At 38.9% G+C, this 22,630-nt stretch overlaps 1 non-coding gene across 1 annotated transcript; it reads right to left on the bottom strand.

Moving 5' to 3' along the window:
* Positions 1-22,003: 22,003 nt before the first annotated feature.
* LOC115029683 (U6 spliceosomal RNA) lies at positions 22,004-22,110 on the bottom strand. The gene has a single exon (XR_003835232.1). It is a non-coding gene; the product is annotated as a U6 spliceosomal RNA (small nuclear RNA).
* Between the last annotated feature and the right edge of the window lie 520 nt (positions 22,111-22,630).

Genomic DNA, 22,630 nt, shown 5'->3' with positions numbered 1-22,630 from the left:
CTCTGCTGCTTCTGGGGCCTGTGTGCTCCTGAGTCGCTACCAGATGTTTTTTATTGATTCTTTTATTTATTTACATTTCAAATGTTGTTTCCCTTCCAGGTCTCCCTTCTGCAAATCCTCCATCCAATCTCCCCTCCCATTTGCATCTAAGAGCGTGCTCACCCACTCACCCTCCTACTCCTACCTCATCCCTCTAGCAATCCTTTATGCCTTTACAGGACCAAGGGCCTCCCTTCCCATTGGTGCCAGATAAGGCAACCCTCTGCTACATATGTAGCTGGAATAATGGACCAATCCATGTATACTCTTTGGTTGGTGGTTTTTTCCCTGGGACCTCTAGGGGTTCTGGTTAATTGATATTATTGTTCTTCCTGTGGGGTTGCAATCCCCTTCAGCTCCTTCAGTCCTTTCACTAGTTCTTCCATTGGAATCCCTGGGCTCAGTCTGATGGTTGGCTGTGAGTATCTGCATCTGTCTTAGTCAGATACTGGAGGAGGCTCTCAGAGGACAGCCATACTAGGCTCCTGTTTAGGAACACTTCTTGGCATCAATGATAGTGCCAAGGTTTTGGTGTCTGCAGATGGGATGGATCCCTTGGTGGGGAGTTCTCTTTATGGCCTTTCCTTTGGTCTCTGCTCCATTTATTTTGTTCCTGCAGTTTCATTTAGGCAGGTACAACTCCAGGTTAAAATTTTGAGATGGGTGGGTGGTCCCATGCCTCAACTGGGAGCTGTGCCTATCTACTGAAAGCAAGAGGTTCCCAATACCAGCAGGGATGACATTAGATGAAAAACCCAACAGAAGGGAGATAGACCCTGAAGAGACCACTTCCACCATTCTTTACTGCATGCTTATTCCTCTCTGGATCCTTACTTCATTGCTGAGGAAGAGGTACCTCTAGTTGTCTACTGTATTTCAGAGGGAGTACCAGGTGAGGGTAGATGCAAACTTATCAGACTTGGCTGTTTAAAATTTGGTAGAAGAGGTGGCTAAACACATAGAAGAAAAAATAAACATGAGGGATTGGGTTCAGACAAATGAAATGATTCTAGAACAGCTTTGCCTATGGCCTGAACTACTGCTTTGAAATATTTAGAGTTCTCGTGAAAGGGCCGTTATTATAACCAAAGCTGGCTTTTCATAGCCTTGTTATGTCCACTAGAAGAATTGTGTTTCATCCAAGAGTTTGACTTCAATTTGTCATGAACATTGTTAAACAGTGCCTCTGTTTGTTATAATCCCTGTAAACACTCCAGACCCACCAATCTGCTTCGTTTAAGCATTGAGCACACTGTTGGTGCTCAATAAATGTTTAGCAGTCAGGATACTTACATTTAACAGCTGCAACAATGACTCTAAGGACAACTGCATTTTAATGGTGTGTGAAGTGATTTATAGGTAAGCTGCTAAAACTCATAACTAAAATACTTAGCACTTTAGGCTCCTCTGGGACAAAAGGTGATAGATGAAGGTAAAATGGTTTTATTATTTAATTCCGAAAGAAGTAAATTACCCTGGCCAAATGCTCTTTGATGTTACTGGTGAGCTGCTGTGGTCTGATGCTCTGCAGTCGTCAGGAAGCCTGGTCCAGTGGTTGGAGCTGCGGCCAGGGAGGCAGGAGTCCTGGGTACTATTCTGATTAAAGCACTGACTTCCTGGGTGACCTTGGACAACTCACTTAACCTCTTCCTTCCTCAGTCTCCTGCCCTAAAAGTTGAACAAACATTGCATTTCAAGGTTCTTCTCTGAAAGGACATTGTAAGGGTAAGCTTTCAAATCTTTATTTGGTGATAACATTTTTGTAGGAATGGGTGATTTGTTTTTCTCCCAGCTGCATTGTTGGCTGTTAGAAAGAGTACATATTAATGTGTGCTTAGGCCATATACACAAAGCCCATTCTCAACTGTGGGCACAAGTGTCTGTATGCAGACCATCCACACACTGCCAGAGACCTCTGATTCCAGACTTACTTGTCCAGGGGCACTTATTATTACTCTGTTCTTATAATGTGTAAGTAGATTTGAGGAAAATAAAAAAGGCCCTCTTTAACTTTTGGTATTAATGTCTGCATTTTCAGTTGCTTCTGGTATATATTAAAAACAGGTCATATGTTTAGGCCAAAAACTAATCTCCAAACTCAAGGCTTCTATGGGTGCCACAAACAAGTAAGATGTAGAAGACAACAGGGGTTCTTCCTCTTGTCTTTTCAGCCCAGTGAGTCATTGCAATAGGAAGAGATGGTATTTGACTCTGCAGAAACCAGAACTTGAGTTTTAACTTGTTTGATTACGGTAAATTCCAGGAATGGCCTCTCAGGCTCCACCTTTCTAATGCTACCTGGATGAATATGCAGCAAGCCAGAAGGTCCATGTAAATCTTAAGGAAAATGGAAGGCATGTGGTCTGCGGCATAAGGAGGAAGAGAATGTATAAGAGGGAATTCTTGAATAAAATATATTTTATTTTTATTACTAGTGTATTAAAGCATCTCAGTGAAACTTTCCTGTGAGTTTTTATCAGTCATGAAAATGGGCTGGGCTTCCTATTGGTTGTGGAATGTGTCACTGACTGTGATCCTCATCTTAGCCATCCTTAGGAAGATAGTAACTAGCACATACTAATATGGTTCAATAGTTCCTATACATGGAAATTGGACTGACCTTGAAGGAAGAAGAAAAATTATATGGGCAGCCTAAATATGCTCAGAATCTTTTTGTTTATGGTAGCTGAGTTGTCATTATATTTATTCTTATGAATGATGGTTACAAGCTGCATTATGGCTGATTACTATTTTGGAATTTTTAATATTATTTTCAATTTTTCCTCTGTGTACTCTCATAACAAGATTGCTAAGATTTATAAGATTCTCACACATGTCTATTGAAGGACACAGAAACCATTCGTTTTCAGCTTTAATCAATGAATTAGTGATTGTTAGTTTGCAGCAAAAATAACCATTAAACATAAAACAATTTTAATGTTAAAAATGTTATAGGAAAAATAAGTTTAGTCTTGTGGGCACAAACTGCTGGTTACAGCACAGCAGTGACTGTCATCAATGACCCAATGTCATCACTGCTTCTGTGTGTGTGTGTGGGGGGGGGGGTGTTCTGATTAATTGGAAGTTTCTTAGAAATACAGCTTTTAGATTCCAGCAGAAGAAACATCATATACTAAATGCCAAAAGACCTCCACATGCTTGTAAATGAATCAAGTGCTAGACAAAAATAAAGTTGCTAAGTATTGAAAAAATTCAGTGTTTATTTCACTGCATTCATTGATCATGTGGGAAATTCTAGAGGGAGTTAATATATCAGTTCACATTCTCGAAGATTAGTGTTAATCCAAGGAACAGGTGTTAAGGAGAATTTCCTAAAATTAAAGCACTAAAATAGGTTTACTCTACATACAATCTGCTTGAAATCTTTGGGACTTGTTGAAATAATTTGAAAACTGAATTATTTGATTGCTAACTTTTTTTTATGCTTGAGAACTTCATACTGTATGTTCATCATATTCTTTCCTGTTCCCCAACTCTTTCTAGGTTATCCCTTCAGTCTGACTGCATGTTTTTCCCCTCTATAGGAAAAAGAAAGAAAGAAGAGAAGAGAAGAGAAGAGAAGAGAAGAGAAGAGAAGAGAAGAGAAGAGAAGAGAAGAGAAGAGAAGAGAAGAAAAAGTTACTGAAAACAGGGGGTTCAGTGTTGTTGACCACCTAGTTCTGATTATGGGAACCATCTTGCGGTGTAGCTGATATACTCAGTGTCACTCCATTGAAGAAAGCTGAGTTCATCTCCCTAAAGTCAACATTTGTGGAGTCTCTTGGCTAGGGGTGGGATTTTGTGCTAGCTTCCCCTCTTCTACGCTAGGATTTTGTCTGAATTGAGCTTGTACAGCTCTTCTGTGCAGAGCTACAGTCTCTATGACTTTGTACGTTCACCTGTGCATTGTGTCTGAGAAATTCTGTTTCCTTAAAATCACCTTCCATGGGACTGATGAAACAGCTCAGCAGTTAAGAGCACTAGTTGTTCTTCCAGAGGTCCTGAGTTTAATTTCAAGTGACCACATGGTGGCTCATGAACATCGATTAAAAAATATCTGATGTCGAGTGTACATGCAATCAAAGCATTCATACATTAAAATCATATTCCACTTGTGGTTTTCTCCTCCCTCTTCCACTAAGATCCCTGAAGCTTGAAGGAAAGCATAGGATTAAAATACCACATTTAGGGCTGAGTATTCAAATTCTTTTATTCTCTGCACATTTTCCAGTTGTGGGTCTCTGTGTTAGTTATCACAACAAGGAGAAGTTTCTCTAATGAGAGTTGAGCAAAATACCAATTTATGAGTGTATCAGCATGTTATTACAGGTCATTTTAATTCTATTTTCAATTAGCAGAATAATAGCATGGGGCTTTCCCCCAGGGCTCAAGACCTATGTAGTCTCTGGTTTTTGACCTCAAGCAGTATCAGGTATTCCACCTCATGGAGCTGACCTTAACTCCAGTCAAAAAGTGGTTGGTTACTCCCTTAACATATGTGTCATTACTACATTGGAGGGCATATCTTGCCAGGCAAGTCAGTTGACATGGTATTAGCTGGGTGAGATTACTGATTACTTTCTATACCATATATAACACCTTCTGGAACTATGAACACTAGCCAGTAGAGATAAAGCTTCCAGTTAAGTATCAACTAAGTTTCTCCATTCTCTATTCAAAAAACTATGAATTGACTTCAGCAGTAGGGATTAATGTCAAGTTGTAGAAGGCAGCCAACAAAATTGTAGCTAGTGTGTAGGGAGGCCTATAGAACCACAACAACTCCAAATTGAAACCCATTCTTAGTACTGGGTGATTTATTTGGTGGCATATGATATCTAGGGAGATGCTGTCTACATTATGTGAGATTCTACATTATGTGGTGATTCTATGTAAATTCCCTTTATACGTTTCCATATTTTAGGAGGCTTTCTACAACATTTGACTGCTATATTGCATTTCAAAAACCCTTTAGGGTTAGTTATTCTTTTATATATCCCTTCCTCTACTCTGGCTTTCTATTTCTTAGCCATCACCACCACCACCGTCCAATTTTGCTGTTCTAATTTTCCCTTTATCGCTTTATCTCCACTCTTTCCTTATATGATAACCTTCTTCACTCTGTTCCCTTACTAGTTACTTAGCCTCTGTAGGAATTCTAAATGAAATACACACATCTAAAGCATAAAAGTTAGCATGCACGTATAAGAGAGAACATATTGCTGAACGTCTGGTATGAAAACAATAATGCTTACTGACTGATATATTTTAACAACCTTATGGACAAGATATTGCTAATCATAAGGAAAGACACCTAATTTGTTCAAGGACAAACAACTAGGAAGTGGTAAAATTAGAACTACTATACAACCTGATTCTAGTCTCCATTTTCTAACCACCACACTTAATTATTTCTCCTAAGGTTTTACAAAGGCTGTAGGAATTGTCCAACTGTTCCATCAAAACACCGAATTTCACATTTAGACCTGATGTGCTATTGTTTTAATTAGGAAATTCACTTTTAGGTCACATTGACTCATGTGGTTTTTCCTCACCCACGGTACACTCAACTACATACTGTTTCTACCACAGAGTTATAATGCTATCATGGAATTGTAAACACTGATAACAATATTAATTGCCACATAAAACAAAAGTTGGGTATATTAATGGGATACAATATGTTTCAAAATATATGCATTGTATAGTGTTTAAATCAAATGAAAATCAGATAATTTAAAGTCACTCATGATCATATGAGGAATCCCAAGGGTGTGATAGCTTACAGAACTCAAATCACCCATGAGCTCTAGTGGAAGGAGCTGATTATTTGGAATATAAAAGGCACACTTGTGCTCCCTTCTCCTTAGAGGCTCCCAGGGAGTCAGGAGATATGGTTCCAGGTAAACATAACCTGTAAAGGCTACGAGCAAAGCTGAACAACATTTGCCCAGCAGGAGATCTTCCTTGTCTTAGTTCTATTGGTCAGCAAGAATGTCTGCTTGCTGTGTGGGAAGCAACACCCTTGATGGCAGTGGTTCTCAATCTTTCTAATGGTTCAACCCTTTCATACATGTTGTGATCACCCACAGCCATGAAATTACTTTTGTTGCTTCTTCATAACTGTGATTTTGCTATTCTTAAGAATTATATTCCCAAGAGTGTTATAGCTTGGCCTTCAGGTAGATCTATTTCCACTTTTCTGATAAACCTCCAGATTGATTTCCAGAGTGGTTTGGACCCACCTGCAATGGAAGAGTGTTCCTCTTTCTCCACATCCTCTGCAACATGTGTTGTCATCTGAGGTTTTGATCTTAGCCATTCTGATTGGTGTAAGATGGAATCTCAGGGTAGTTTTGATTGGCATTTCTCTGATCACTAAGGACTTTGAACATTTCTTTAGGTACTTCTCAGCCATTTGAGATTCCTCAGTTGTGAATTCTCAGTTTAGTTCTTTACACCATTTTTTCACTGGGTTGTTTGGTTTTGTGGTGATTAACTTCTTGAGTTCTTTATATATTTTGGATATTAGCCCTCTATCACATGTGCTGTTAGTGAACATGTTTTTCTCAATCTGTAGGTTGCTGATTTGTCTTATTGACTATGACCTTTGCCTTACAAAAAGCCTTCCAGTTTCATGAGGTCCCATTTGTCAATTCTTGATCTTAGAGCATGAGCCATTGGAATTTTTAAAAAATTTCCCCCTGTGCCAAGGAGTTCAAGGCTCTTTCTCACTTTCTCTTCTATTCCATTCAGTGTATCTGGTTTTATTTTGAGGTCCTTAATCCACTCGGACTTGAGCTTTGTACAGGTGACAAACATGAGTCTATTTTCATTCTTCTACATATAGACAGCCAGTTAGACCAGCACCATTTATTGAAGATGCTTTCTGTTTTCCATTGTACATTTTTGGCATCTTTGTCAAAGATCAAGTGACAGTAAGTGTGTGGTTTTATTTCTGAGTCTTCAATTTTATTCCATTGATCAAAGTGTCTGTCTCTGTACCAATACCATGCAGTTTTTATTACTATTGCTCTGTAGTAAAGCTTGAGGTCAGAGATGGTGATTCCCCCAGCTGTTCTTTTATTGTTAAGAACTGTTTTCACGATTCTGGATTTTTTTGCCTTTTCAAATGTACTTGAGAATTGCTCTTTCCATGTCTTTGAAGAATTGTGTTGGGATTTTGATGGGGATTGCATTGAATCTATAGATTGCCTTTGGTAGGATAACCATTTTTACTGTGTTAATTCTTCCAATCCATGAGCATGGGAGATCTCTTCATTTTCTGAGATCTTCTTCAAATACTTCCTTGAGAGACTTGAAATTATTGTCATATAGATCTTTCACTTGTTTGGTTAGAGTTACCATCTTATTTGTGATAGTCAGAAGCTGGAAACAACCTAGATGTCCTACAACAGAAGAATGGATACAGAAAATGTGGTTCATTTACACAATGGAATATTACTCAACTATTAAGAACGAGGACATCCTGAGTTTTGCAGGCAAATGGATGGAACTAGAAAATATCCTGAGTGAGGTAACTCAGACCCAAAAGGACATTCAGGGTATGTACTCATTAAGAAAAGGATATTAGCCAACAAACAAAGAAACAAACAAACAAAAGTACAGAATTCTCAGATTCTCAAGATATAGTCCACAGAACTCAAAAATGTCAACAAGGTGAAGTGCCCAAGTGTTTAAAGCCAATAACAACTATCAAAAATGAGTTTGAAGCACCTAGCCTCACAGAGAGTTGAAGTGCCAGGGTTGAAGGATACCCAGGCAACCCCCACCCACTCACAGGAAAAGGGGAAGGGGCGTGGGGGAAGGATTGTGGGAGGGGTGACATGGAATGGGGCAGGGAGAGGAATGTAAAATGAATAAGTAAAAAATAAAATAAGTTTGAAGGGATTCATTCTTAGAAAAGGAAATTTTAAGTTTTTTTCGTGTTATATTCTTTGTTTATACATAGTTACTTGATTAGAGGTAAAGAAATATAAGGACAAGTGCTGGCAGACTCAACCACTGAAGGGAACAAGTGAGTGAAGATAACACCCTTTCATACTATATTCTATTTTAGTGTGGATGGGTAGTTCGAACTGATACACCACTGTCATGATTTGAATGAGACGGTCCCCATAGCTTTTAATAATTAGTCTATACTTGGTGGCACTCTTTGGAGAGGTTTTGAAATTGTGACCTTGTTGAAGGACATAGGGACTGGAGGCAGGGCAGACTTTGACAGTCTAAAAACTTGGTGCTATTCCTGGTTTATTTTCTCTGCTTCCTGCTTCTGGTTTGGATGGGAACTCCCAGAGTTTAGCTTTCAGCTGTAGCTGCCATGTCTGACACCTACTGTCACACTGTCCTAGCTCTCACAGACCCTTGGCCTCTATAGTCATATCCCAAATAAACTGTACCTTCTGTCAGTTGCTTTGATCATGGTGTTTATTATAACATAGAAGTTAACTAATACAAATACATAGGAATATACCAACTATGATAAATAATGTAAATTGGTACCATAATGACATTTTAGCATAAACTATTCTGTTTTGAAATATATAGGCTCTAGTGTGCCCAAATAATTCTCTCTCTCTCTCTCTCTCTCTAACACACACACACACACACACACACAGAGAGAGAGAGAGAGAGAGAGAGAGAGAGAGAGAGAGGATTGTATGTGTGGGCATATGTGTGGCCACTTAATGTTAAAGTCAGATGTTTTCTTCTATAGCTAATTTCCTTATTTATTTTAGGTTTGTTGTTATAGTTATTCATTGCATAGGTCTGTGAGCCCAAAAGCTACAGTTCATGTGTGGATATCAGAAGACAGCTTTTGAGTCAGTTCTCTTCATAAAATATGGGCCTAGGGAACTGAATCCAGAGTATCAACGTTGGGTGGGAAGGACCTTTGCACATTGAGCCATCTTTCTACTCCTTTATCTTATTTCTAGAGATATGGTTTCTCACTGAACCTAGGTATTGCTAACTTAGGTATTGGCTAGCAAGCCCCAGGTATCCTCCTGTTTCTGTTTCCCTGTGGCAGGACTACATGTGTATGCCATCATTATCTATGTCAAATGATGCTGTAATAACTGAATAAACTTGACATACGGTGAGTATGGCTTACTGCAGGACTTTCACGGTGATTTGCTTCCTATCACTAAGTACTTCGAGCTTTTGTTTAGTTTTATTTTCGTTTTTAACAACTGATTAGATTGTAACCCACTTCGGTGATTAAAGTTAAGCCATGGGAAACTTTTCTCCTAGTGTTAATTAGCAACGAAGAGACGTTCATGTATTGGCTATTCAGAGAGGTGTGACAATGGGGGCTGAGATGACTCATGGTCTTATTGCTGATCCTATGGGAAATAATGGAACTGGAAAACTGCTCTATATGGTGCCTAGGAACAGATAAAGGATAGTGAATACAGTCAGTTACTAACTTACAGGTAAGTGCTCCTTGACCTACCATTGTGATTTTTTGCACTAAATGACATTGTTGTCTCACATACTAAGTAACCCTTCCATTTTTATTGATGAATGACACAAGGTGAAAAATGATTACAATTGTACAACATCCAAAGTGTACACACACACTTCTGGAAGATTTTGCTCCATCCATCAGATGAATAGGCTGTCTTAAATATAGATCGTTCAACCCACCCAATCTCCACATCAGCTGAATACTTTAACCTTGTTCAGTGAGACACTTAAACCTTACCTTCACCAAAATAAAATGAAGTGAAATTAGAACGACTTTATAAAAAGCCAATCTCTTGAATACAAGACTTGGTGATGTAGTCAAAGTGTTAAAGGTAAAAAAATGAAATTGTTAGACACTTAGGTCTTTTTAGACAGTGGTTTCCATGGCAAGTCAGGCTATCCTTATGGGGCAGGCTTCCTTGGTAAGTACATTTTGTACTTCTGTGTTCACCTACAGATAAGCTCAGAGCTAGTAGCAGTCAGATAATGGAATACATTTATATGGTTTCTAATCAATGTATGCTATTAGTTGGGAAGCATATTTGAATTTCTTAGATTTTCAAATCTCATCTACCTACCACCAACTTTTAGTTCAGAGATATGTGTTCCAGAACAAATGTGAATTCAGTAGAAAAGATCAATTGAGAATTTAATCTCACACTTAAGATATTACTTTTTAAATAATCATTCTTTTTATCATATGTATATCAATATCTGAAGTATTGTCACAGTAACAAAAATGATAACATTAATATTTTTCTCACCGCTTCTTTCAGTCCTAACAGAAACATCATAATTAATTTTTGATTAGGTATTTGACCACAAACCAAAACCTCAAATCAACAATTATTTTTTGTTTATATTGGTATACCTTCTGCAAGACATGTGGCTTGCTTACAGTGAAGTAATCATTAGTTGTTTATCTGGAACTTAACCCTAACAGAAGAACCCTAACTTTATTATTATTATGACATAAATACGAAAACCCTTGGTGTTGGGAAGTAAAAAATTGAAAAGAGGGTCTAGTCTACCAAAGCCTCAAGGAGGCAAGATGAGATTTTTCACTGTTCCTCACACAGTCTGGTGGCAAATGACAGGACTTATTGGTGCTCAAAACAGTTTTCTTTCCAGTTGACATAATTTCCTTTTCTCTATTAAGGAAAAAAAAAAAAAAATCCACTCTCCTCTTGGAGCGTTCTGGCGTGGCTCACGTGGCATGGCCACTAGATGGCAGTATGGGCACATCGGTCCCCACCCCCTTCTCATTCTGTAGCAAATTTTCTGTACCTTGTCTGTCCTTTTTTCCCCTCTTTACAGGTTTCAGCTTGTCACTTTTCCTTCCCCTCTTTGTTTGCTATTTTTACTTTTATTCAAATGAGAGGACAACCAGCTGGTTGAGAATGTCATGCGGTGCTCACAGGAGGACTGCAATTGAAAAATGGAGTTGGTTGTCTTGGCTGCAGTATCCGGTTACCAGGCACCAAGGGCAATACACTTGATCAGATGCTGTGAGGTTTGACCAAACTTGGCTCAAGTATGCTCCTCCTGAGATGGGGCCTCAGCTGTAGAGAGGTGTCAAGAGATGGACACATTTTTCAGGCGGGTTTTCCCATAAATGTAGATCGGCATATTGGGTTTTCAGGGTCTGTGCAGTGTTTTCCGTCATGATACGTTGCCCATCAAAACAAAATGCATTAAATTGCAAAGCTATGTATATATAATGACATGTCAAGAAATGATCTCAAACCTGTAGTTAGTATTCTCAGAAACTCCTTAGGTTGCTATTCATTTGATCTTTTCCCCCCAGACAGAGTCTAACTATAGCACAGAGCATCCTAGAACGCATTATGCAGTACATGCTAGCCTTGAACTCACGTCAGTCTTTTTACAGCCTCTTCAGTGCTGGAGTACATGGGCTGCTATTCCTAGTTCTGATCATGAGTTTGTAGTCATATTCTTTAAACAGTTTTAGTGTCAGTAAGAGAAGGGGTAACTTGCCCATTTTGTTAAGAAGTACTTTGTTAAAGACATTTTAAAAGTCCTGTCAATTTTATTTCTAGAGGAAGAGAAACAAGGAGAAAATGATTAGGAATATGCCTGAAATGAGCCGAGGGTGTGTCTCACCCTTAACCTGTGTTGTTAGTATGAGCAGAGACTCAAACCCATCCTCCATATTCCCCTTCGCGTAAGCTGCTCCACAGCCCTTTTGTGTATTGTCCAGGTGTCCGATGTGGTGTGGAGGCTGATGTTTTCCTTCTCCTGAAGTCCACACCTTAGGTCTTTGCAGACATAAAACTTGTTTCACCTGAGTTTTCCAAAGCAGGTAATAAATAATGTGTGTTAGTACTCTGTCAGGACTCCACCCCCACAGTTACCTGTCAATAACCAGGTATGCTCCTCCCCACAGTTACCTGGCAACAGCCATGTATGCCTGGCCCAATATAAAAGGGGCTGCTTGCCTCCTCCGCTCTCTCTCTCTCTCTCTCTCTCTCTCTCTCTCTCTCTCTCTCTCTCTCTCTCTCTCTCTCTCTCTCTCTCTCTCTCTCTCTTGCTATTTTGCCTCTCCTACTCTCATAATCTTGCTCGTTGCTCCCTTGCTCCCCCTCTCTCCCCATTCCTTTCTCCCCTCTCTCCACGTGGCCATGACCGAGTTCTACTTCTCTACTCTCTCCCTCTCTTTGCCTTTCTCTGTCTCCACTGCTCTCTTAACTCCTCTCCCCATGCCCTAAATAAACTCTATTCCATGCTATACCGTCATGTGTCTGGTTCCTCATGGGGGAAGGGATGACTTGGCATGGGCCCACGGAGACATCCTCTTCCCCACACCCCGCTAGAACATACTCTTATACCGCTTTATCTTCTTATGATGACAACAATGTGGCTTCTACGTACATCACTCCATAGTTCTTTATTGCCAACGCCTAACTGTGTGACCCTTTGCTGACTTTGGAAGGATTTTTAACTTTCCTTGGAGAAGGAGGAAGAGCTAAAAGCGGTCTCTCTTTGGTGAGAATCTCCCATACTGTGCCTATCTCTTGACTAAGTCAAAGAGGTCCATGCTTCCTTGGGAACAAACTACAAAATAAAACAACCCCTCCCCTACCCCAAGGAATCCTATATATAAAATTCTGCTTGGTAACTACCTGTAAATTATTTTCTCTGAATTGTCACTAGTTTTCCTTAAAGAAGACTTTAATGTTAAACAGGATTTTTAAAAAATGGACCATTTACCTTTCAATTTCTTACTTTATATGGTGGATAATTTGGAATATTTGCTTGATTGTGCATGCATAATTATTTTTCATTCACTTGCTGATAGATAATCATCTACTATGTGCCGTCTATCCTGTTAAAAGCTATAGAAACAAAAGATAGCCAAAGGATTGAACTGGGTGTGACCCTACACTTCATGGAAGTTTTTAACTGTGATGATTCATATTAAGAAGAGTTATAGACCAAGACGTTATTATAAAGTCAGATGTAGTCTGCAATGTTAGAGACAAACCAAGAAACTAGTATTAATAGCTATCCTAATTAAATAGACACATTATTTCATTTATTTTACCATAGTGTAATATTCAGATCAGGAAAGTATAGACATAAACATGTTTACCCGTTTTAAACAATCATTTAAAATTTTTATAGCGTAGAAAAAATGTCAATAGATCTTCTAATTGTAAACTTCCTATAAGCACTTATTCAAAACCAACAGTTATGAAAACAGCGTTCAGTTCCAGATGGCTTTTATGTACAATGGATAGAATAGTAAATGCAAAGAATAATACTCCTGCAGTCATGGAGACTATATTTGAGTGGATGTATCAATTAACAAACAGAGCTATAAGCTTCACTACTTTAGTAGTTATCATAGTGAAAAAGGAGATATTCTCTCTCTTGGGAACAAAGGATTCTTACATCTGTATTCTATGATTTAATGACACATATGTGCATTTCAGGGAGAGTAGGTATATTGCCCATGATAACAGCATCTCTGACTACACATAGACTCCAAAGGAAGTGCTGTGGGTCTTATGCCCATGACCAAGTATGCTTTCCTCATTCCACCCCACTTTATAATGCATATATAACATATGTTTGATATGATAATCCATGTTGATTGGGTTTTATAATCTGTCTTCCTACTTCTATGACCATCTACTTCCTAAATTTAGAAAATGATGACTGAGAATACTCAAAATTATTTTCCTGGCATACAGAGAGTTAAAAAAACACACACACTGTTTAACTGGAAATGATGATCAAAAGGTTTTACAAAGACTATGACATAAATCCTCCTTTCAAAATTGAGATAAACGGCTGATGGACAGTTCTCTCCACAGAAAAAGCTTTATGGGACTGATGGGCTTCTATAGATGTTGAAGCCATGTGTGTTGAGTTGTCTCTCTACTATAAAATGAATAAAAGTTATATTATAATAAAATAGTGAACATTATTATACATAATTAATATTAGTAAATAACAAGTTACCTTGTTTCTATTGATATTTGGATATTTGATATTTTTATGTCATGACTTGCATCATATAACAGCTAGAATATAAAGTGGCATTTTGACTTTTCAAACATTCCTGAAATTTCAAAGATGGAGTTGTAGTGACTGTCCAGCGAATGGCCACGATGTGGCTCCCATGAAAGTCCAATATGTCCCCGAAGTTTATTTTTCTAACTTTGGTTTGGTAGAACAACGTGATTCTTAACTATTCTTTTGATCTAATTAAAAAGAATATTGTGAGAGCCACAGATCATGTGCTCCAAATCTTCTTACTCTGATTCTAGTACTGCCTACGGTGAGTCTGAGGACCTTCTGTAACTCTTAGAACTTTAGGAGAAGTGGAGCTAACATTTAAAATCCATGTGAAGTAGTTATACCTGTCAGCTTCATAGAATTTAGAACCACCATGGGGGACAGTGTCAGTATATATGTGAAAGATGACCTGGATTAGTTAGTTGAGGTGGGGAGACCCACCCCAATGTAGCAAAGATCATCAATTAAAGGGAGGGAGCAAGTTTAGAACATGTTTTCATACTTTTCTACTTTCTCGCGCTGTGAATAAAGTCTGACCAGCTGCCTCAAATTTCTAAGATCACGGTTTTGCCAGTATGACTAAGAGTCTGATGTGATGGGTCTTCATCTATCCAGAAGCTGGCCTTCATCTATCCGGAAGATTTCTTTCTTTATTACGTAAGCAACTCTTGTTAGGCATTTGCCATAGCAACAAGATGAGCAACTAATACAGAAAATGGTGCCAGGAGGGAGATGGTTGCCACGATAAAACTATATTATCCTTAGGCCTTTGGAAATGGCTTGCTGGGGCATTGCCAAATAATTTGAATCTTTTGCTAAAACCACTGGATACTTTATAGAGAGCTAAGCCGGCCATTCTGATGATAGGCTATAAGGAAAGAATATTATGTTGATAGGAAAACAGACACTAGAAGCTTGGCTCAAAAGGTTTTATAGGAAAATGAGGGCCTTATCAGGAACTGAGCTGTGTGTCACTTTTGCTATAGTCTGGCAAAGACTCTCCCTGTAGCCTGCCTACATCTTGAGAATCTGAGTGATGTTGAATACAGAAGTAGTGAGCTAATTCTTTGACAGTCAACCTTTCAAAAGAGAACAGCATTTGGGCTGTGTCATGTGGCTGCACATCACTCTCATCTAGTCTACAGTGAGAGCAAAAGATAAAGCAGAAAGGGACAAAGAGTGAGACAAAGAATGATGTCCAGGTTAACGTCCCAGACAAGATGGGTTGGAAAGGTTCATTTAAGAGGAAGTTGGTGCAACAGGAAACTGGGCACAGGAAGCATTCTCTGAGGGCAAAACCTGATTCACCAAAAGTTCCATCTCAAGAAAACACAAATTCATTGAAGGAGAAAGAGTAAACTGAGTATATACTGAAGGAGATTTCTGCTCCTTGAACACAAGTATCTAGGGGGCTGTTTCTGCAGGGTCAGCACACAGAATCTGATGCAATCCTGGTCTAAGAAAGCTGTCCTTAATAATAAGCAGGTAACAGAATATGCCAGCATTGTCTGTATGGTACAATATAGATTTGGCCGGCATGAAAAATTCAGGGAAAGGGTATTATGGAGTCTTGCAACATAATTCCGGATTGCTGCTGAGGACAGATTATGTGTGGCACAGGGTTGGAGTTCCTTTAAGAGAGCCATAGCTGTGAAAGTGATGCTTATTTTTTCAAATTTAATTTAATTGTTGTACTTATTCACTTTACACCCCACTCACTGGTCCCTTTCCAGTCTCCCCTCTCCCTCCCCTTCTCCTCTGAGCAGTTGGGGTCTCCCTGAGTATCCCCCTACCCTGATACTTTAAGTCTCTGTAAGGCTAGGTGCTTCCTCTCCCACTGAGGCCAGACAAGGCAGCCCAGCTAGTAGAACATATCCCAAGTACAGGCAACAGCTTTTGGGATAGCCCCATTCCAGATGTTCAGGACCCACATAAAAGTCAAGCTGCACATCTACTACATATGAGTGGGGAGGCCTAGATTCAGCCCGTGTGATGCCTATTTTTTTTTTTAATAGGAAGTCCAGGGTGTTGGATATCCCAAAACGATGGGCTGTCCACTGAGGAAAGCTACAAGGAAAAATCCATCCAGTTCAATAGGAAGATGATAATAGAGCAGGAGGAGGGTGATTTCCTAAGCTCTACCAAGCCCGGATGAGCCCACAGTGAGCCTCAGATCTCCAGCTTGACCTCTAGGGTTTGGTGTTATTTTTGCTGAGTTTAGGACTTGCTTTAATCTAATGATTCTTTTTGTTTATCTCCATTCTTCCCTTTTCACTTGGCATGTTGTGTACTGGAAGTATGCAAATTATTTTTATTGTACGGGCACTCACACTTAAGAGATTGCTTTGAATGTTAGAGCAATTTTGAACACTTTTAAATAGTTTTGAAATTATTTAAAGACTACAGGAACTTTTAAAGGTGGACTTGATGAATTTTATAGTATGAGCTGACTCTGAGCCTATGGGGACAATGATAGATTTTTTTTTTAAATAATGATTGTGTTTAGGTGTCATACTAACTTTTGATGGTTACTTTCTATCTCCTTTTCATTTTTTCTTCATTCCCCCCCTCCCTCTTTTAACACAAGGTGTCTTTGTAGCCCTGAATGCCCTTGAAATTGCTAAGTAGACCTGATTGGCCTTGAATGAAAAGAGATATGCTTGCCTCTGACGCCTGAGTGCTGGAACTAAAGGCATGTGTCACTACACCAGACATGATGCTTAATATTGATCATCTACTTGATAGAATTTAGAATCTGTGTGGTAAAAAGTCTCCTGGTATGTCTTTGAGAGATATTGCCAATTATGAGTGATACAATTGTGGGCAGTAACCAAAAACCAAAGGAGGGCTAAGAAACTTGCGATAGGAATCTTGATGTGCTACTAATATCTAGGAGTTTCCTGATGAGGGAGTCAAAAGGAAGATGTGGCCTCATAAATTGAGGAATCTATCTTCCCCAGAGAGTCAAGACCCCCATGTCCTGTCAGACAGTATATAGTTTCTACTCCTGCTGAGAGACTGCTGTCTTTCATTGTTCTGATTCAAAGGCAATCTGTTTTCACTTTCATTGCGGTTTCTATCTGCTTCCTTTCATTTTCATGTTTCCTTTATCAGTCACCATCTAACAGGCAGCCCCATTCCATGGGCTTGCGTTCAAAACTGAATAACAGAGGAGGGAGAGTTAATCACAAACATCCATTAGGATCTACTTCCTGACTGTAGGTAGCCTGTGACCAGCTGGCTCAAGCTCCTGCCACGCTTGGTTCCACGATGGACTGCAGCTTCGAGCTATAATTCAAAATAAAGCTTCCCTTTTTAAAGTTGCTTTTGCCAGTTATTTTGTCTCAGCAACGAGACAAATAACTAAGGCATGAGTTTTAAGGATTGGAAGTCTTTTTTTATATGGTTTTTAGAATATAACTGGATTCTCAGGCCATGTTTCAAATGAAAATTTCTCATAACTAAATTATATTCATGAGTGCTTTCTGGAACCATGAGCACATAGGGCCAAAATATAACCAGGTCTTGTACTCTTTAGTCTTGGTTAGCAATAGCTTCTCATTTTCTTCCTGTCGTATCTGTTGGATTACTGGTTCTGTTTTCCTAATCAGAAAACAGGGTTTTCTAAAAAGAGTATGAGAACCACAATAGCAAACCTAGCTTCTAACTGGGGAAGAGTTTCCTTCTAAATATTTGTTGCATGCTTCTCAGATATACTCCCTTTATAAAAGTTAAGTTACACATAGTGTTTGAGGCCTTGGGGAGAATGTAGCTCTTGTGTTCCACATTGGTATTACAATTATATATATTTTCCACTCCAATGGGAAAAATGGATTTAGGTTTTCATCATACAATGCCATATGAACAATCTGTTGAGTTCAAAGAGAAGGAAAATTACTATCTTGAGCCTTTATGAGTTCTTGAATAAAACAGCATAGTAGTAAAACATGGGTGAATACAGGAAACACGGTTTTGGATTAGGGGGGTACAAGTCTGTAGAAGGAAGAGGAAGATACTCATCTACATATTAAGGTCAAGCATAGCCTGAGCTATACACCATCAGCAAAATAACCCCCTGCAAGAACCCAAACAGACAAAAACAATAAAGCTGAATAGGGGGAAACCAAGCACATTTTTAGTGTGTGTGATGCACATCACCAGAGAGAAACCACTAAGGAAATAATTCAACAGGGTAGCTAGACACTACGTTTATACATCCTTTTCACCAAAGAAAGGTGAATTTGTAGAAAAATGACAGGATGAATGGTACCACTTTCAGACTCCCTACAATATGAAGGGGAGTCAGGCCTCCTTGAAGATTTCTATGGTGCTGTCTCTGGGCATGAACTGACAATTCCTTATAGGACTAAGAAGAGGATGGGGGTGAAGGACCAGGCAGAAAAAGAGAGCTTTTTTTCTGTTGCTGCATTCCACTTGGTTTTGATGAAATATTAATTTTTGTACTAAATAAACGTATTTATGATGGCTTTCTAAAATACTCACAGGAGGAAATATGGGGACAAAGTGTGGAGCAGAGAGAGACAGAAAGAAAGGGCATCCAGAGACTGCCCCAACCAATGATCCATCCAACATACAGACAGCAAACCCAGACACTATTGTTATGCCAAGACATAACAAGAGCCTGATATAACTGTCTCCTGAGAGGTTTGCCAGCGCCTAACAAATACAGATGTGGATGCTCGCAACCAACCATTGGACTGAGCACTGGGACCCTAATGGATGAGTTAGAGAAAGGACTAAAGGAACTGTAAATAAATAAAATATCCGATTTAAAAACAGAAGAAAAAAAAAGAAAGAGAAAGAAAAAAGAAATCCAAGGAGAAGGCTGGAAGAGGGGGGGAAAAGTAGGTGCGATATATTATTAATATATTTGGGTGATATGTTGGATATATCTGAACTCTACTCTCCCATCTAATATTTTTCTTGTAATTCTTCCCTAGGATACTTTTTCTTTCAGGTGTGTGGGCTTTTGTCTTGCCTCCAATACATTTGGAACAAGGCATGGGCAGAGTAGAGGAAGGTGCAGGGTATAGTTTGTGATAGCAGAAAGGACAAATTTACAAATGTTTTAAGGCAACAGACAGAAATTTTGTTCAGTTTTTAGAATCTTAATGCTTATACATTTTAGAAGGCTTTCTGTTAAAGTAAAAATCCATGTTTGCACATAAAATCAAATAGAAAGCAAATATTTATTAAATAGAAAAAAGCACATTAAATTATGGATTTTAAAATCTGAAGAATACTATAAGCAATACAAAACATAGATACAGAAAATTATTTGGTACCACTTTATAATTTTACATTTTGGCTGAGTGTTCTTTGGTACTTTATAAGGAAATTATTTTTATCATGCTTTGTGAAGAATTTTAAAATATTTCTTTTATCATGATATGCTAAATTATTCTATTATTATTGGCTTTAGTGATCCCTAGCTATGTGATGACATATATCCTTTTATGTTTGTGAGCTCAAACACATGGATTCCATGTTTTCTGTTTCATGGGACTCCCATAGGCACATATTACATACTTGTAACTGCATGTTATACATTATTAAACAATATCCTAACAGAATGGGGTTTTGTTTTCTAATTGATATTGAAGATGTATGAATCCTTTGCTAATAGTTGCATTTCTGATAACCAGAAGAATTTTCTGTCAGTTGTTTCTGAGATGATACCTCTCAGGGTGGGCAGGGTGAGGTGGGGTGGGAATTCATATTACATTGTATCAATGAGCTTAAAATACTTTAGTCTTCCAAATTTACAACAAAATCCCATTATACCATATAACATGAGTGAGGAGTCTGGAGTCTAAGAATTTGGAAGTTTTATGGTGACTCTTTCACTGGAATCCACGTATTTCCATTTGTTATTATGCTTTAGACCTTGACCCCAACTTTTGGAAGATGACCTTCCAGTGTGAAAGCTTTCATTAATCAGAATGGAAGGTCAATCCAGTCAGGGATGGATTTACTACCACCTTCATGAATACTGTGAATGAAAGCACCATAGACTATCACAGGCTTAGCATAGGATAAATATAGTTCATCATAGATTTAACAGACTAGGCTGATAAATGTATTTAATGGAAGATCATATCAATTCCCATCCTCTTGCCAGAATTTAAAAATTCTTAACCCTAACTGTTTAATAAATTCAAGAAAAAAGTATCACAATGTTGGTACGTCTTTATTCTACTTTTATTCTTTTCCCCTCTGCTTTGCTTGTACCTAGAATACTCCCTGAAGACCTATATTTAGAAAACTGGTGACAGCTAAGCTCCTTTGTGATCTTGTGGGAATGGTCAGGAATGGATCTTATTCAGAGGTTTTAGGCCACTGGAGGCATGGCCCCAAGAGAGTGTGTGGGGTCCCTCTTCTTTTTGTTCTCTTTCACATTCTCACCAGCAAGTGAGCAGCTTTGTTCTGCTCTGTGGTCCTTGTGATGATACTAAATGATACTGTGTGGGAACCTCAAATCAGTGAGGGCAAAACTGGTGACATGGCACCAGAAAGGCACTTGTTGCCAAGCCTGAGCGCATGGTAATTCATATCCCACATACAAGCTGTCCTCTGAAGGCCACAAGTGACCCATGACTTGAACATGCCCATACCCCTAACACACAAACAATCCAATGCACACACACTCACACACATACCACTCATGCAAACCACCACCACCACTACCAACAACAACAACAACAATGAAATCCTTAGTAAATGAAAATTTTCTAAGTTGACTGTGTCAGGGATTTGTTGCAGAGACTAGAAAGCTGAAACTTCAAACCTTTCTTCTCCTTCCCTTTTTCTCTCTGTCTTTTCTCCACTCTCACTTCTATCTTCCCAATCTTATTTCTTCATTTTCTTACCTTTTTTTTTTTGTTTATTTGTGTCTATTTGTTGTTTTCATGTTTTTTGAGATAGAGTTTCTTTGTGTGTAGTCCTGACTGTTCTGGAACTTGTTTGTAGGCCAGGCTAGACTTGAACTCACAGAGAGATCTGCCTTCCTTTGCCTTCCAAGATCTAGGATTAAAAGTGTACACGAACAAAATACCCATGGAAGGAGTTGCAGAGACAAAGTTTAGAGCTAAGATGAAAGGACAGACTATCCAGAGACTACCCCACCTGGGGATCCATCCCATAATCAGCCATCAAACACAGACACTATTGCAAATGCCAGCAAGATTTTGCTGACAGGACCCTGATAAGGCTGTTTCTTGTGAGGCTATGCCAATGCCTGGCAAATACAGAAGTGGATGCTCACAGTCATCTATTGGATGGAACACAGGGCCCCACAATGGAGGAGCTAGAGAAAGCACCCAAGGAGCTGAAGGGGTCTGCAACCCTATAGGTAGAACAACAATATGAACTAACCAGTAACCGCAGAGCTCATGTCTCTAGCTGCATATGTATCAGAAGATGGCCTAGTTGGCCATCATTCGGAAGAGAGGCCCCTTGGTCTTGCAAACTTTATATGCCCCAGTACAGGGGAAGGCCAGGGCCAAGAAGTGGGAGTGGGTGGGTAGGGGAGCAGGGCGGGGGGAGGGTCTAGGGAACTTTCAGGATAGCATTTGAAATGTAAATGAAGAAATATTTAATAAAAAATTGTAAGAGGGGACTGGAGAGATGGCTCAGAGGTTAAGAGCATTAACTGCTCTTCCAGAGGTCCTGCGTTCAATTCCTGCTACCACATGGTGGCTCACTACCATCTGGAATGAGATCTGATGCTGGTGTGTCTGAAGACAGCTACAGTATACCCACATACATGAAATAAATTAATTTTAAAAAATTGAAAAAAAAAAGAATTCTTCTTGGTAGATATTTCCTTTGATGAGTATGAAGTGTCCTTTCTTGTCCTTTTTGATAACTTTTGGTTGAAAGTCTGATAAGTCTGCCTTTATGGACTTGGAAAAATATGGAACACTTCATGAATTTACGTGTTATACTTGTGCAGGGGCCATGCTAATCTTCTCTGTATTGTTCCAATTTTAGTATATGTGCTGCTGAAGCGAGCATAGGATACTTCCTATAAACACATTATTAATTCAAATCCATATTGTTTTCAATTTTTCTCATTACCGATATTTTGTTTCATAAAATTTCGTTATATTTGAAGGAAAACAATATAAAGAATTCCAAAATATAATACTTTGGTACACATATTATTTTGTGTATGAGGTACTTAACAAGTACAAGTCAAGGCTTTCTCTGACTCACCTTTCCTTTCAAAGATAGAAGCATTAAAAGATATTCCCAAGTTGTCGTGAACTTTCTCCTTGAGTTTTGTCATCTGGGAATCCTGCTGCATCACAGGAAAGGAGCTTTGAAGTTGGCTTCACATTCAAGCCAACTTTATCATCAACTATCACATGGCCCACCTACTCTTCTAATGAACCACTAAATCACAAGTAACTGTACTGCATTCTGTTCAGGAGAAGCGACACCCCAAATCACCCACAAGAAATGGTCTTGCTGCAAACTGCAAGAGGATTTTTATTCAAGAGCGCTCTTGGTCCCACGGTCATACACCACACAG

The sequence above is a fragment of the Mus caroli genome, unplaced genomic scaffold (assembly GCF_978045245.1).
Source record: "Mus caroli unplaced genomic scaffold, Mus_caroli_1 scaffold_17, whole genome shotgun sequence".
NCBI lineage: Eukaryota > Metazoa > Chordata > Mammalia > Rodentia > Muridae > Mus > Mus caroli.
This window is presented reverse-complemented; position numbering and strand designations above follow the sequence as displayed.